The 15,793-nt window shown below is 43.5% G+C and overlaps 1 long non-coding RNA gene across 1 annotated transcript; it reads left to right on the top strand.

Moving 5' to 3' along the window:
* Positions 1 to 1,142: 1,142 nt before the first annotated feature.
* Positions 1,143 to 14,972, top strand: LOC142574264 (uncharacterized). The gene is made up of 3 exons (XR_012826481.1): positions 1,143 to 1,376; positions 9,408 to 9,682; positions 14,836 to 14,972. It is a non-coding gene; the product is annotated as an uncharacterized LOC142574264 (long non-coding RNA).
* Positions 14,973 to 15,793: the final 821 nt, after the last annotated feature.

A 15,793-nucleotide genomic window follows, 5' to 3' on the forward strand; every position in this document is an offset into this window, starting at 1 on the left:
TCATCGTCGTCATAAGCCGCTGTATCTCATTGTCCTGCTTTCGTCGTCGTCATGTCGTCGTTACAAAATATCATAATTTAGGAATCCATATGCGGTTGTCGTTGTGCCGTTATCGTTATACACCATGGTCATTCCAACGATATCAAGCCTTCTTCGTCATTGCATCGTCGATGCATCGCCGTCATAGCATCGTCGTCATTCCTCTATGCCCTTTGGCGCATTTGGCAAGCGAGTGACAGAGTAAAGTGGCACGATGTTTGCGTATTTTGTTAAGAAGGGTCTCAAAATTACCACTGCACGTTTTAAATAAATGCAAATTGTGGAATTTGGCCATTGTTAAATTGCTGAATTCCCGTTCGCATTACCCTCAACAGTAATCACAAGGTGAGTTGTGCCGTAATTGTTTCATTTCCAGATAAAGAAATAACTGCTAAGCATTGCGCATTTCATGCGCACATGACAGTCCACAGTGAGAGTAAAGACATAAGTGTTCTTGGTGGCTACAGATCTGCAAGTTATGCAAGTTTCCCGAGCAAAAGTTCTGAAAATCTTGCGCAATACCCTTCGACTCTATACAAATGTCCTAATAGTTATATGAAAAACATATGAGGAATATTTGAACTCCTTTTGGGGCGTTCAAGCAGAGAGCCCCCTAGTAGAGAGGGTTCAGATCCTTTTAGGGGAGGGACACAAAATCGACAGATTGGCTTCTCCCGCTATTTCTACATTGAGCAGTAAAATTACCATCACATCTTCACTGTGCGCGATGAATTATCAATGCGATATCAATGGTTTAAACTGCAAAGGGTCATAAATACAGGAATGTGACATATAAAATGCTAAACATAGCCGAGCTATTAGTAGGCGTTTCGTCGCAAAGAACTCTAGCAACGGCATCACCAACAGCAGCGGCAGCAGCCATGAGGAACAATAGAGCATTTTGGTGACGAACATGTCTGGCGCGACGCCTCGCCAAGCAGTAAAATAATTTTTCTTACTATTTTCTGCTTGTTTGGTACATCCCAGTCACAAGCAAAACCAGCGTTTTATGTGTTTGATAATTTCGCCTCTATTAAAGAATAAAGCAAGCAAGTGGTGGAAACAGCTGCAGCATATGTACATTCCTGCAGAAGGTACGCACAGTGGTTGCTGCATATGTTTGAAAGCTGCTTTCGAGCCAGAGCAGTAGGCACTCGATATGATCCTCTGCCTTGCGATTATGCCTGAGGACGTGCTTTTCTGATTCACGTTTGTGTTAGCTGATAAAGGACGAGTGAATTTGTTGCTACTAGTAGCACGACTGATTATCAAGATTACCTTCCCTGACAAGAGAAGCAGAGCTTATTTCGTCATAGCCTAATTCAGAGGTTTATCAGGTAAGCAACAGTTCTTTGTGTTGTAGTCTCGAAAAACGTTGTACATAAGGTGCCTGAACTATCGTTGCGAAGCTTATCGAAGAAAAAAAACGAGATTAAGAAGAACACGCTGCATGATACGGTAAAAATACCTACTTGGTTCGGCCTTCAGACCTTTGACGACCGAACACCGCTGGCCTCATAATTGTATCTTGCACCTTCTTTGTAAATATTTTTCTTCATTGAAAAGCTTAGCTAATTTTAGCTGGAGACAGCTATATGTGAATCTTGCTAAAGCCCCAACCTCAACGCATAAGCTTCCGAGAGAATTTCGGCGTAGGTGCCCACCAACGTCAGGTGGCGTCAGCCAGCGTCGTCAACAACAATGTGTTGCTAAAGGTTATGCTCGTTCGATATTGAAACCTGTACATGCCAGCCCAGTATGCCGCCATCCGTTGTCGCTATCAAAGCATGATTGCCGCTAGTGCTGACGCCAAAATCCTTCAGCAACCGCTATTTGTGGGTAGGGCATCAAAAGCAGACGTTTGCTGTTCTCTTATTTAGAATATATTCAGATTATTTAAGGCACGACGCACCATGATATTGCATCATTTACTTTACTAAAATAAAGCATTAGAAATTAAATTGTGGCGTTTAATGTGCGAGAACGACTTTCTGTTTATGAGGCACGCCGTAGTGGGGGACTCCGGAAATTTGGACCACCTGGGGCTCTTTAACGGGTACATAAATATAAGTACACGGGTGTTTTCGCATTTCGCCTCCACCGAAATGTGGCCGCCGTGGCCAGGATTCCATCCCGCGACCTCGTGCTTGGCAGACCAACACCATAGCCACTAAGCAACCACGGCGGGTAAAATAACGTATTACATATGCAGTGCAACCTGAGAGGAATAATTTATTTCTGCACCATGCTTGGCTTCTTTACAAGGAACGGTGCGTAAGTGACTGATATGTGTAGATACCTGTTGACAAGGGGCCCATCTTTGTGGGATTTTTATGCCGTAGCTATTTCGCTGATAGAAAGGCCCGTGACAAATTAAGACATTTTATGCGTCTAGCTTCAATATTTCTTAGCCCATGAAAGCAAATAGCCGTATCAGTCTGCCCGCATGATTATTTTTTTCTTTAAAGTGTCTCAACCTTTTCGTTTTGTTATTCAGACCACATGACATATAATAAACGCTTTTTTGTCGACAGATTTTTGTACATCGGGAGCTGCACAAAACTGCACAAACTGCACTGCATCCACACTGCGTCTGACCCATGTAGAGCTTAGTCCGAAGCACGAGGTTATTAGATCTTTGTAATTGGGCTCCACAATGACTGAATAGCGGTCGTACAATAGCTTTGTCCCTATGATGACCATCACACAACCCTTTGTCGCTGGACAGGCGATGCCAGACCACTGGAACTGACTACCGTGATAACGTAGGTAGTGCTTGCTCTCTTATGAGGTGGAACTTTTGTAACAACCGAGGAACATACACAGCAAAGCTTTGTGAACCCCAGTCAATGATGGCTCTTGGGGCCCGTAGCAAGTAATCGCCCAGAAGCCCTCCGTCATGAAGTAACCGCGTAACCACGACAAATTCATGCTACAATGTCTAGCCGTCGATTGTTAGAACAGTTTCGACTCCACCCAAGTTTTCCAAGTGATGGCCGCTTGCTCCTACCAAACGCAGGCACGAAGGCCCAATAGTTAGAGTCTCTCAACCAATGGTGCAGTTATCAAACCTTTAACAGCTCCTGAGTGCAAGGTGCCCTTAAACGTTTGGCCGTTGATGATGACGGGAACGGAAAAATTACCCGCTTCAGTAGCACAAGACACCCGCTCAATCACTGATGACTGCTCGCGGGCATTGGCGTCACCAGTTGATCATTTCTTTGCTGTTTGGGACTGGTGGAGTCAAATTCCTCCTGCCATTTCAAAAATTCTCCAGTTAGCGGTAGACGACACTGTGTGACAAAATGTCTACGTCTAAAGCAGTTCAAGCACAGTTAACGAATTGTGGTGGTATTCTCTTGCGATCAGTTAAAAACCGCGGTAAATAATAAGTCGGATGCCTCGGAGACTGCTTCACGTCCGCATGTTGCCCTTGATGTAGGTTTCTCTGTGGCACCTAGTTTTCTGTGGAACCGCTCGACTTTATACTCTCCTTGCGCTGACGATTCCGCGTAGACTGCCGAGGCGAACGCTTTGCCGAAACGGGGCGTTGCGCCGTCATAGGTGTGGGAGGTTCAACCGCAACAAGCGCTTTAACGTCTTCCTCGGAATCGCTGATCTGGTCGAAGCGCAGAAAAGAGTTTATCTTCTCATCCAGGTTGCTAAAATTCTTGTCAAAGTACTGTTTCCTGGCCTTGGCTGAAAGCGCAGCCATCATGATTTGACACTTCTGTTGCAATACTGGATAAGTGCAGTGTTTCATAAGATCCAACTTGCGGTATGCAAGGTCTGTGCGGGACTCTCCTGCTCGTTGTGTAGCTCAGAACATTCGCTGCTTAGAGGTTACATCAGAATCTATGTTATAACAGCGGTGGAACGCTGCCTTCACATCCGCCCATGTAGTGATATGGATCATCTTTGCGTGCTGGCGTATCCACGTGAAATCATTAGCTGGGACCCTAGAGATAATGAAGGCTATCGCGACCTCTTTATGAACGCTGAAGGTTTTGAACCAAAAAAATCAACTTGATGAAACCAGTCGGTGACATCGTCTCCAAGGTGCGGTGAGGAGCTCGCAGCGAAACGTGAAAGTCGATAACGAGCGTCTTCATCCGAGCCGCTGGAGACGCATAAAGCAGCTTCTTCGTTTTTAGCTTTGACGCGTTGGTTTCCTGAGCCGCGTTCAACATTTATCGACTCGACGCTAGTCGCTGCACTCATGCAGGATTCGGCATGCGAGCAGTCGCGCATTTTTGACTCCAAGCCCTCGATGCTTTCCACAGCCGGAGCGAGTAATTTACAAAAGAAGTCGTGACATGCCCGCAACTGTGGGTCAACGTCGACTTTTTTGGCGGCATTGTGTAAATCCGAAATCATTAATTTCACTCCTTCCAATTCGCGGCGGAGCTGATCCGCTTCGGTGCTTAGGGCACTTGCATCGGAAACAGCTGCTGTGTAGGCTTCCACCCGGCGGCGTCATCCAGCTGTCAGAAAACCTCGATGAAACACTGGGCGGTCGCCGCCTTGGGTTTATGGAGGGGACGCTGTCCTGAAGCCAGTGGTTCGAGCAAACGAACGCGTAGCGACCGACGTCCCTACATAAAAAAGGAGTAAACTTCTTCGTAGCTCACCTCGAGCCGTTGGGCGCCAACTGTGACGTGCCGTTGTGACCGTCGGTTTCTGTGGGTTCCGGGCGGCCTAAGACGCACTCAGATGGAGTGGAGACCAGGAAGGGACGGCCAAGCCCTTTTATTCTTCGAGCGCCTCTCGCGAGTGCCAACTCGGCGTTGGTATTTGTTGTTTTCTTCGCGCCAAGGCGCGAGACCTTTACGCACTAAGCGCCGTCTGCTATCGCTCGTCACACATCGGTCTCGCCTATACAGCACAGGGCGCGATCTAGCCGCGTGCTTAATCCTAAGATAAACTTATTCCTGTAAGATCGTCTTTGTCGGAAACCAAATACAGATATATCTTATATCCACCGTATGGCACACGGTCGCGCGGCCTCATGTCGTACCAGGCCGCGTAATGACGCGGGAATATGCTTTATATGACAAGCGCTTAGCACATACTAAAACAAAAGATTGTTTCCGAAAGCGCTGACATTGTAGAAGCACACAAATAACAATTCCTGCTGTGGGCAGACAACTGCCATATCCGGCACCCCAAGACTGGCGATAGCAAAGTATATCGTATTGTCAAATAACATGACCTAAGCGTCTTCACATAACCCCTCAGTGGTTTATTCATTTTTCCTACGAACACTTTCTTTTTCTTCCATCTTTTCATCTGCTGTCATCTAAAGAGGCGAAACACATGCTAGCTAAAAGTAATCGATCCCTGGCCAATTTTAACGCACAGAGCCACTCCAAAAATTCAGGTAATAGTCACTTTTAGTTGGACGTACGTAACAAGCATGCGTGCGCTGCAAGGATGCGGGAGATAAGTGATCATGCCCAGAACGGAAAGCATCCATCTCATGGATGCATGCAGGAACTGTAATTAGTTCACACCCTTCGAACTTTGCCTAAGCATTACCCATAACCGGGCCCCCGTATTTAGATAAATACAAATAAGGTGCGTTGTTTAGTTCCTGAGGACATCGGGGAAACCTACTACGACCCTCTTATAACGCATAAAGAGAACTAGGACTCAGTAAGTAGCTGAAGCGCTTCAGTTGAGGCCGCCGCATTGCAGCTGACATAAAACTAATTTCCACGAAATATAAACTTGATGTAACGCACAGTTATTTCTAGATATTAAGAAGCATGGTTGAATAACAGTTTATTTCTTAAGTACTTTTTTTTGAAAAATCTGTAATTTAACCACATCCATTGAACTTCACACAGAAATTTACCACAGAGTTTCTCTCATGTTTGTGACATATGTAATTCTGCCAGTGCAACGGGCTATGTTTTGGGTTTCTCGTGAGACACACTGTTAACACTCGGTCAGTTTGCTCACGTTATTTAGAGCAAAGGCCACGTTATTTAGAGCAATTAACCCAGCCGATTTGAACGTTGCCTACTCACCAAACAAGATGTCTCGTCGAGTTGTCCATTCGCTTCATCTTATCCAGTTATGACCGCACAGACAGTGTTACTACACTCTTAGGCAAAGTTACACCCTTTGGCTTGCCCCTTCTGCCACACAACAATAATCGTTATCTGCCTTGATGCGTTTCCTTTCTTTAACGCTGGGAGCCCAGTACTTTCCAATAACGAACGGCACGTGCGTTATCAGCATAGAACAGTTTGCACCCTTTGGAGTGCCCCTTCTGATAACGCGCGTGCCGTTCGTTACTGGAAAGTTCCGGGCGCGCAGCGTTAAAGAAAGGAAACGCATCAAGGCAGATAACGATTATTGTTGTGTGGCAGAAGGGGCAAGCCAAAGGGTGTAACTTTGCCTAAGAGTGTATGATGAAGTCACTGCTTAACCATCCGGAACTTACTATTCGGCCTGAAATAGCCCGGCTAGACTAGGCCACCTCCTAAAAGTTGATGTTCCTTGTTGCAGAACTGCGACCTGTTCACATGCATATTTACCTCGGACTACCTGCGAATGGAATCAGCTGCCAGAAGTAGCTACTGCTATTAGGGGTACATCACGGTCTAAGAGTTTTTTAAAAACATGCTTAACATTGCCCAATTATTCGTACTCAATTTGGTATTCTGTTTAGCATGTCTCTTCTTTATTTTTGCATATTGAAATTACTCTGCTTTTTCTTAGTTGCAGCTTCACATTTTTTGTATTAGTTTGTCTATTGTTCCTGCTCCTTATTGTTACTGTATCAACTTTTATTTTTTCAGGTTTGGTCTATAATATGCCCCTCCCCTTTTTACTGTCCGAACCCTGAGGGTGAAATAAATAAATAAACATAAATAAATGAAGAGCGAACCGATACCTCCGGACGAGCCTCATATAACACAGGAATATACGCAAAACGCAAAAGTTGTATAATGATTATCAGCGCTCCTAATTAAATAAAAAGAGAAAAACCTTGCTTCCGATTGCATGTATTTCCCCCCATGTGGAATAACTATAATCTTTGCGTAACGTAAAGTTCCCGCGGCATCCTAGGAGCGCAGCGTAATATGACCATATAATCTTTTCGAGCACTTAGAAATGAATTTTTTTTATTACAACACCTGTATTTGATCAACATGCCTTTACATTTGCAGAAAAGGTTGCCATAGCGTGCTAAATTTGATTTGACTGGCACGTGTAGTAACGACAGAGCAGCGGACTATAGCCGTTCATAAAACCCGCTCGTATAACGCTGCGGAGCACTTGCAAGGTACAACACAGGCCCCAGTTATCCCAAACACTTCAAACCTTTCCTGCAGATTAGCCATAACGTGGTCATTTCTTTCGCCCAAGTGCGGGGAAACCAGATATATACTCCGCACGACGCATGAAAATGGGCAACAAAATGAGGGTTCAGTAAATATTCGCAAAGCTAGTAATTGGGGCATGAACTTGAATGTATTGGCACAGGTTACACGTAACGTTCACCTAATATTCATTGAACTTGAATTCTGTGTCTTGAACAGTTGTTTTGTGACTCTAGGAAATTTTGAGGATAACCGCAGTACGACATTTTGGAACGGTTTTATTAGTAACATCCTACGAAAGGTGTAATTAACGTAGACAAATAATTTATTCCTCATTCATCACTGGCGTCATGCTTCCTACTTCAGAAAACTATAAACACCGTGTTCTATAGCTCACCGAAGATGCCGGGGAAAATTGACGACAGGCTTCATATAACGCCTAAAGATACGCAGAAGACGTGTATTCAGTAAATATTTTCTAAGCACATAATTGGCCTACACACTTCGCGGTTTCCGCACACGTCACTGATAAAGTGGGGCCTTTTTTTTTTCTAAACGTAAACTTTCCGCCGTTTTGATCCTCCAAGAAAAGTGGAGAATGCATTAGGCATTTCGTATAGCGCCTTTAAGTGGGCCTGTAACGAGGGTCTAGTTATTTTCATTTAACCCCTCTTGACGTGTAAATTTCGAAACATGCCTGCATATTCCCCTAGAATTTCCATAATTTTTTTTGATATATAAATTTTGTGAGTTATTTAGTTTCCTTTTTTCAAAAGACATGAAAACTGGCATACAACGTTTTCCAGCAATTCTAGGCGCATTGTGAGCGAGTAAAAAAAAAAGTAGAAAAAGAATTAACGCAACAATATGAAAGGAACACCTTGCATATACAAAGCCTGAATTGCTTAGATTTGCTAGTTTCATCTTGTATTGCTTGCACTCGAACATATGTACATTGCAAGCATTGGCCAACAGCTTCTGAATCCCTTTGTGGACCCATGTTGTGCAGAGGGTAAAGCAATAATACGTTTGGTTGCGCGTTCTTTTAAAAATCATTTCCACCCTGAAAGACATCTTTCTCTTGACTACTAATTGTCGGAAATCACTTGACAGGTTTGTACTGAAGGAAACGTTTCAAGGTAGCAAGCGAAGTAGCTTTCATCTGCAAGAGAGAGCTAAAATCTCCGACTGTAGTCCTAGAAGTATGACAATGCCGCTCCCTAGTTGCTTGTTCCTTCGAGTTTTTGCTTGCCTAACTCTTTATATATCACAGTGAATGTTCGCTCGTCGTTACCGCTCAAGCTGTCTAAGTGCTTCAACGCAGTGTGTTTGGCGCTTTCTGAACTATTTCGATGGTGCGGAGAACTTATAAGCCATTTCAGCCACTTTTGCAGTGAAATGTTAGCGCGTTTTATCAGTGAATATGAAAGCACATGAGAGCGGCTGCCCCAGAAAGGCGTGTTCCCGGGTTCGAGTACCGGACCAGAGCGAGTTTTTCTTGATGGGCGAGGCTTTTCATTTCAATGAACCCGTATGGGTTTTCTTTGTTGCAATTACTACGATTAGGTGGGTGTCTCATTTTCCATTAATTAATTACTTCTCTCAACCTTGCGGGTTCCTCAGAACTATTACGTGAAACTCTTGCCTTTGCTTCGAGTTGTTGACAAATTCGACTTCGCCCTACCATCTACTAGTTGCCTGGTTAGCTCAGATGGTAGAGCGACTGACTCGGCAAGGCGGTGGTCCCAAATTCCAGTCCCGGACCAGGACGAATTTTTCTTCAACTGCGAGGCTTTTTCTTTCGAGGAACCCGAATGGGTTTTCTTTGTAGCAATTGCTACCATTAGGGGGATGTCTCATTGTCCCTTAATGAATTACTTCTCTCCATCTTGCGAGTTTGCGTAGAACTGTTACGTCATGTAAAATAAAGCTTGCTTAAAAGGAGTAATGTATATGCTATCTTTTGCTGCACTGAATTTTTCAGGATTAGGGTTCCGGCGTACATTACACTCACACTTCATTATTTTTTCGCAGGAACACAAGCACTCCCATTATTGTTCTTCCGTGTCTGTGTGGGAGGATGTGTCCAACCTCATATTCTTCGAAGCCTACGCATTCCCATAGGCAGCAGCACCCAATTGACAGATGTTGGGGCCTTCCAGTGCTGGGAGCAATCACCACTCTCATAGTCTGCTTGCCATCCTCCTACATGGGCGTCCTATTCGCCTTCTTCATTGAAGACTACGGCTACAGTAGGGCGCTTGCCTCTTGGCCCCAAAACATCTTGATTGTAGGGTCACAGCTCTCAGGTAAGAGCATGGCTGGCGAGGATATCACCTTCCTTATTTGCTGGAAAAGTAATTAAAATGCTACTTTTTGTATGTGTTCTTTAAAGTCATCATTTCAAAATAACCACAGCGCAGACCACTTTGCATGCATGATTCTTGAATACATGACGTTGGTACTCAAGAGCCTGCAAAGGCTGCTGGTAAAAAATAAAATAAAAGGGGGCTCTGCGAGCTCGTGATGCGAGAGTTATTTGTCGTTCTTGTGTATATCACTTTGAAAGAGCTTCTGTACTGTTTGTGTGAAAACATACTCCGGCTGTTCGAACAGAGCATGTGTATTTACCGAATAGTGCAAAATGCTTTCCGTTGTGTGGAATAATTGTTCTTCGGAACACAGGACAACTGCAGTGACCAGTGGGATTGCCAGCATTAATTTTTTAGCCTAGCATCTTGGCGCGCTGACGTTGCACCACGACAGGCTGTGGCTACTGCGGAAAAATAACGAAGGGAGAAAATGAAAAGTTCAGGCACAAAGCCGCATTGTTTCTTTTGTTTCCACATATCGTTCAATGAAGTCGCACTATAGTCATGAGAAATGACGCAGATCTTTGGGGGTTTAGCAGTAGTTTATTGAAAAGTCTACATTTCTTTCTTCACTTTGTAATAGAACATCGTGATGGCTGTTTTTCTTGCCCATAACTGTGACGCCAACTCAACAAGCATAGAATTTATTGTAATCAACAATTTTAAAGTGAGACCTTCTTCAGCAGCTCTGTATTGTTACTGGCTTCTGGCGAGAAGTGCAAAGCTTTTATTAACGCCGATGTTATTTATCAACCGCCCTATCAGCAACCTGCCATCTGACTGTATTAGGATGCAGACCTGCATTCAAGAGGGTCCAAAATATTCCCTGATGGCCGACGATATGCTTACGCACAGAAGATGAAACACATGTGCAGTGGTCGGAGTACCTAGTACATAGCTATTCAACTAATGCAAGTGTACTCTGATTACGAAGGCGGGAAGGGCAGTTCAAAGCGCGGTGATGTAATTACTTGTAATTAATCATATCCCGTGCGACAAACGCAAAACATGTGCGAAATCTTCCTCCTGGTCTCAGTATTTATTCAGAAAGCAAGAAGCACAACAACTTTGCAGTGCCAGAGTCTTCACTGCTATTGGCTACTTCACCCCAGCCTCCTTCTATAGTTTTTCAGCTGCATTTTATTATTTCGTATATTGAACAGAGGCAACAATGGGCAACCAAATTTCCGCTTCCTTGGCCGCCGAGCACAGACGATCGAAGACTTAAGCACAGATGGTGGTTCCATACAAACGAGTCCCACCAAACAACCTCTAGTGTACGCAGCCACCACTGTTGCATTCTCCAGGGAACCGAGTGCTGCCGTTAAGCCTTCATGCTGTCTCGAGATAAAATAGCGGTTGTTACTGAAATTCCTACCTGATTATTTGGATATAAATGCGGTAATTCTATAGAATAAGCATTACCCGACAATTGAATTCGCTGCGATTTGTTTACGCTGATTTCATTGTAAAAAAGGTTTGGCGAATGACCAACACCTATGACGCCTACTACTTCTTCTGTGCTTGACCTAATGCTCACGTCATCTCCAGATATTACTTCGGCAGTATCACACGCGACTGGAATTAGTGATCACGACAAGCGGCACTTCACCTTTTTCTCTTTCACACATTCCAGCAAAGTTATGCAAAAAGCATATCATGGATTTTATTAAGGCATATCTTGACGCTATTACCCTAGAGCTTTGCACTTTCCTCGACCTACTACTGCTAACTTATGCTAAGGCGGCAGTGGTACTTCGGGACACTCTTAAAGGAAAATTGAGTATCTGAACATGTAATACCTTCCGCACAAAACGCTCTAACGTTCCCTTGTACAATATGCATTTCAAGTGCCTGTCTGTAAAAAAATCAAAAAAAGAAAACAATCTGTTTAACAGTATTCAAGTTCAAAGTCAAAACAGCGTCAGCTGTCCAGCGCTGTCCCACCTTCAAGTACCCAGCCAAAATCTGCAGAATTCGCTTGCAGAGGCGAAATTTACCTTTTTTAAATTCTCTTCTACCATCAATAATAGAAGGTAATCCCAATCACTTCCGGAACATTGTAACGTTCAAGAAGAGCAACGAAGTAAATCTGGTTAACAAATAAGGGTATATTGTTTTCCCTTATATTTGTGCTTCCCTTTGGAACAATATTTTGGTATTGTGTTTTCTCATGCAGTAGCCTCAAATGAAGCTACATTACCAGTTACTAAGCCTTTTCTGATGGATGCGATAGTAAATAGTTGCTAGGATGCTCCAGCTATTGTTATTCAGCTCAGGTTATCACTTACATCAAAATATTAAGTGCAATTATCTTAGGTAACATATTTAGCAAATTCTTGAACAAAAGGGAACTCACCGCTGAATACAAAGGAATAAACATAATACCAGTACACAATACGGATGATGATCAAAGCCCATCAAGCTATCGATCCATATCTCTCACTTCACTCCCATGTAAAATTTCGGACTACATTATTTTTACGCTCCTTGCTAATTTTATAAAGGCTAATCAGTTTTAACCCTTCGCAACATGGTTGTTACAAGTCTGTTGCCTGTGAAACACAACCGATTTCATTCAATGATGGCTTGCATGCCTCTTTCGACAACAACTTTCTAATGTACTGCGTATTTTTAGACTTCGCTGAAGCACTTGAGAGGGTAAGCCACAAAATTCGTCGTTTCAAACTAAACAACCATAACACTGACCTTGTAGTGCTTCGATGGATTGGAAAATTATGTAGTCGCCCTCAGTGCGTATCCACTAAAGTTTTTGTTTCCCTTGAGGTCCAGGCCGCTTTTGTAGGTTTAGCTCCCGTGCTCTTCCTAACTTACATAAACGACCACATAAACATATACCGTCATACATAATTTACATAGACCGCCACACTCTAGTATTTCGATTTCTGTTCAGTTTTTTGCCAATGATTGCACTATCTATCGTTAAATAACTAAGCGTTCTCACACCACAGCTCTGCAAGTTGACCTTCATATTATATTCGCTTAGTGTATGCACATAGACCTTAACATTTCGAATATTAAAGCTATGCGAATTTTCCGTACTAATTCGCTTAGTCATGACTACAACAGTAACACCTTTCTTGAATCTATTATCACTTATAAATAGTTGGGAGCAATCATTACTAAAATACTAAGGTAATCGCAGATAGAACCAGGAACACCTTAGACTTCTGTCACGCAAAGGACCAGGCAGGATTCCGTAAACGCAACTTAACAACAGACCACATTCACGCCATCAATCAGGTGATAGAGAAATGTGCGGAATATAACCAACCCTTATATATAACTTTCATTGATTAGGAGAAAGTGTTTGATTCTTTTGAAACCTCAACAGTCATTGAAGCATTACGAAATCAGGGTGTAGACGAGCCGTATGTAAATATACTGAAAGATATCTATAGCGGCTCCACAGCCACCGTAGTCCTCCATGAAGAAAGCAAAAAAATCCCAATAAAGAAAGGCGTCAAGCATGGAGATACAATCTCTCGAATGCTATTCATAGCGTGTTTACAGGAGGTATTCAGAGACCTGGATTGGGAAGAATTGGGGATAAAAGTTAATGGAGAATACTTCAGTAACTTGCGATTCGCTGACGATATTGTCTCGCAAAGTAACCCAGGGGACCAACGGCAATTCATGCTCACTGACCTGGAGAGGCAAAGCAGAAGGTTGGGTCTAAAAATTAATCTGCAGAAAACGAAAATAATGTTTAACAGTCTCAGAAGGGAACAGCAGTTTACGATAAGTAGCGAGGCACTGGAAGTGGTAAGGGAATACGCCTACTTAGGTCAGGTAGTGGCGGCGGATCCGGATGGTGAGACGGAAATAATCAGAAGAATGGGCTGGGGCTGGGGTGCGTTTGGCAGGCATTCTCAGATCATGAACAGCAGTTTGCTATTATCACTCAAGAGAAAAGTGCATAATAGCTGTGTCTCACCAGTACTCACTTACGGGGCAGAAACCTGCAGGCTTACGAAAAGGGTTCTTCTTAATTTGAGGACGACGCAACGAGCTGCGGGAAGAATTATGAGTGTAACGTTAAGGAATAAGAAAAGAGCAGATTGGGTGAGGGAACAAACGCGAGTTAATGACATCTTAGTTGAAATCAAGAACAAGAAATGGGCATGGGCAGGACATGTAATGAGGAGGGAAGATAACCGATGGTCATTAAGGGTTACGGACCGGATTCCAAGGGAAGGGAAGCGTAGCAGGGGGCGGCAGAGAGTTAGTTGGGCGGATGAGATTAAGAAGTTTGCAGGGACGACATGGCCACAATTATTACATGACCGTGGTTGTTGGAGAAGTATGGGAGATGCCTTTACCCTGCAGTGGGCGTAACCAGGCTGATGATGATGATGATTACTAATGACCGGACATGTAAAAACCACCTCAATTGCATAAAATCCAACGCTAATTACATGGTTTGTAACCTACAACATGTTTCTCTGCCCATCAACTTCTCTTTAAAGGCAGTTGTATCTCAGATATGGACGATTCAACCTGGGTGATGCCTCTTCGATCTCGGATTCTGCCACGATACATTAACAAACGTACTTGAAAGCGAAGAGTAAGGATTCGCCCCGTTTAGTCCTCTCAAAGTATGATTGCGGCACCTGTGAACAAAAAGGAAACTTAAGCTTAGTCTGTCATCTCCTCTCAACCACAGGAAACAGTTTGGTCTTTGCGTTTTGAACTAAATATACTACCACAAAAACTACTTAAGATTGGTCAGCATCTCTCCTCTTTCAGTCGTGTCTTCTCGTATTTTTCATCAGCGTATGTAGGTGTTCCCCGACACATAGAGGCGTATTTTAGCTCATCCCTTCCAAAACCACGCAGAGTGTGGAATAATTAGCCTGCACCTTTGTTTAACGTGAGAAGTTGTAATCGCTTTCTGACCACACTTACTAGGGGCATAATACCTTGCTGACAACAATTACTTACAAGCGCTTATTTTTGCTGTCTATTCTATTATTTATTTGTTAATCACGACTACATGTATAAAATTATTTAATTGTTACTCACTACTACTTATACTTATATATGTATATATATCACTCTTGTTTCAGGTCTGGTTGTGGCCGAACTCCAGCAACATTTTAGAGTGGCCAACATTGCCGTGCTGAGTTGCATCCTCGCCTCCGTCGCACTTATAGCTTCCGCATTCTCCAGGCACGTTGTCTGGGTGTCCCTCACCTTGGGCGCTTTTTACGGTAAGTTTTCAGTGTATTCGTGACACCCATTCTTACAGACAGTTCCTGTGCATGTGGACAATCCTAGCCAAGCCGTTGTTGGAATGAAGGTAGAAATGTTCGATACGTCCCCTTCGCACACAAGTAAGCTCGAGGTCGCAAACTTGATTCCCTGCCTGGGTGTACATAGAGTTCTGAAAAATGAAGTGAAAGAAATCAAATTTTAGTTATGATTATTGTACGCCGAGCAAAGGCAGGCTTGTCAAAGTGATCTTGGCTGCTAATATGTTCCGCTCCGTGGTACATCACACCACAATCAATTTTCGACAGACATATAGTTTAACAGGTGTGCACGCAGATATAATAGGACGAGCCAAAGGCCTTCTGCTCAGAAGCAGAATGATAGAACCATCGAGCTGTTGCGCCCGCTCACCAGTGGGCTGAAGAAATGAATAAACTTTGAGGGTGAAGTGAAATATGTAATAGAATATGCACTTTTAGGTGAAAAATGCGAAATCGATAATGCTTAGGAATAAATAATGAGTCACAAAAAATTTTGAAACCTACTTTTCTATTTGCTTTCTGTGCTCTTACACTACAATCTCAAGACATCTGCGACATCTGCTGAAGACATCTGCTGCGTGAATGGTGGAAAAGGCTAAAGTGGTTGTGCGGCAACCAGCAGCAAATCCAGTTGGCCTTGGCCAGTAAATGAATCTATTAAGTATTGGAGCTGCATACAACCACCACATACGTATTGCGCTTTGCACTGGAGGAACACGGTTAACGCTACCGCTACCGGTTTCCCGTTTTGCATTTGATGCCCCGTTTGCTG

This window comes from Dermacentor variabilis, chromosome 3 (assembly GCF_050947875.1).
Source record: "Dermacentor variabilis isolate Ectoservices chromosome 3, ASM5094787v1, whole genome shotgun sequence".
NCBI classification, from domain to species: domain Eukaryota; kingdom Metazoa; phylum Arthropoda; class Arachnida; order Ixodida; family Ixodidae; genus Dermacentor; species Dermacentor variabilis.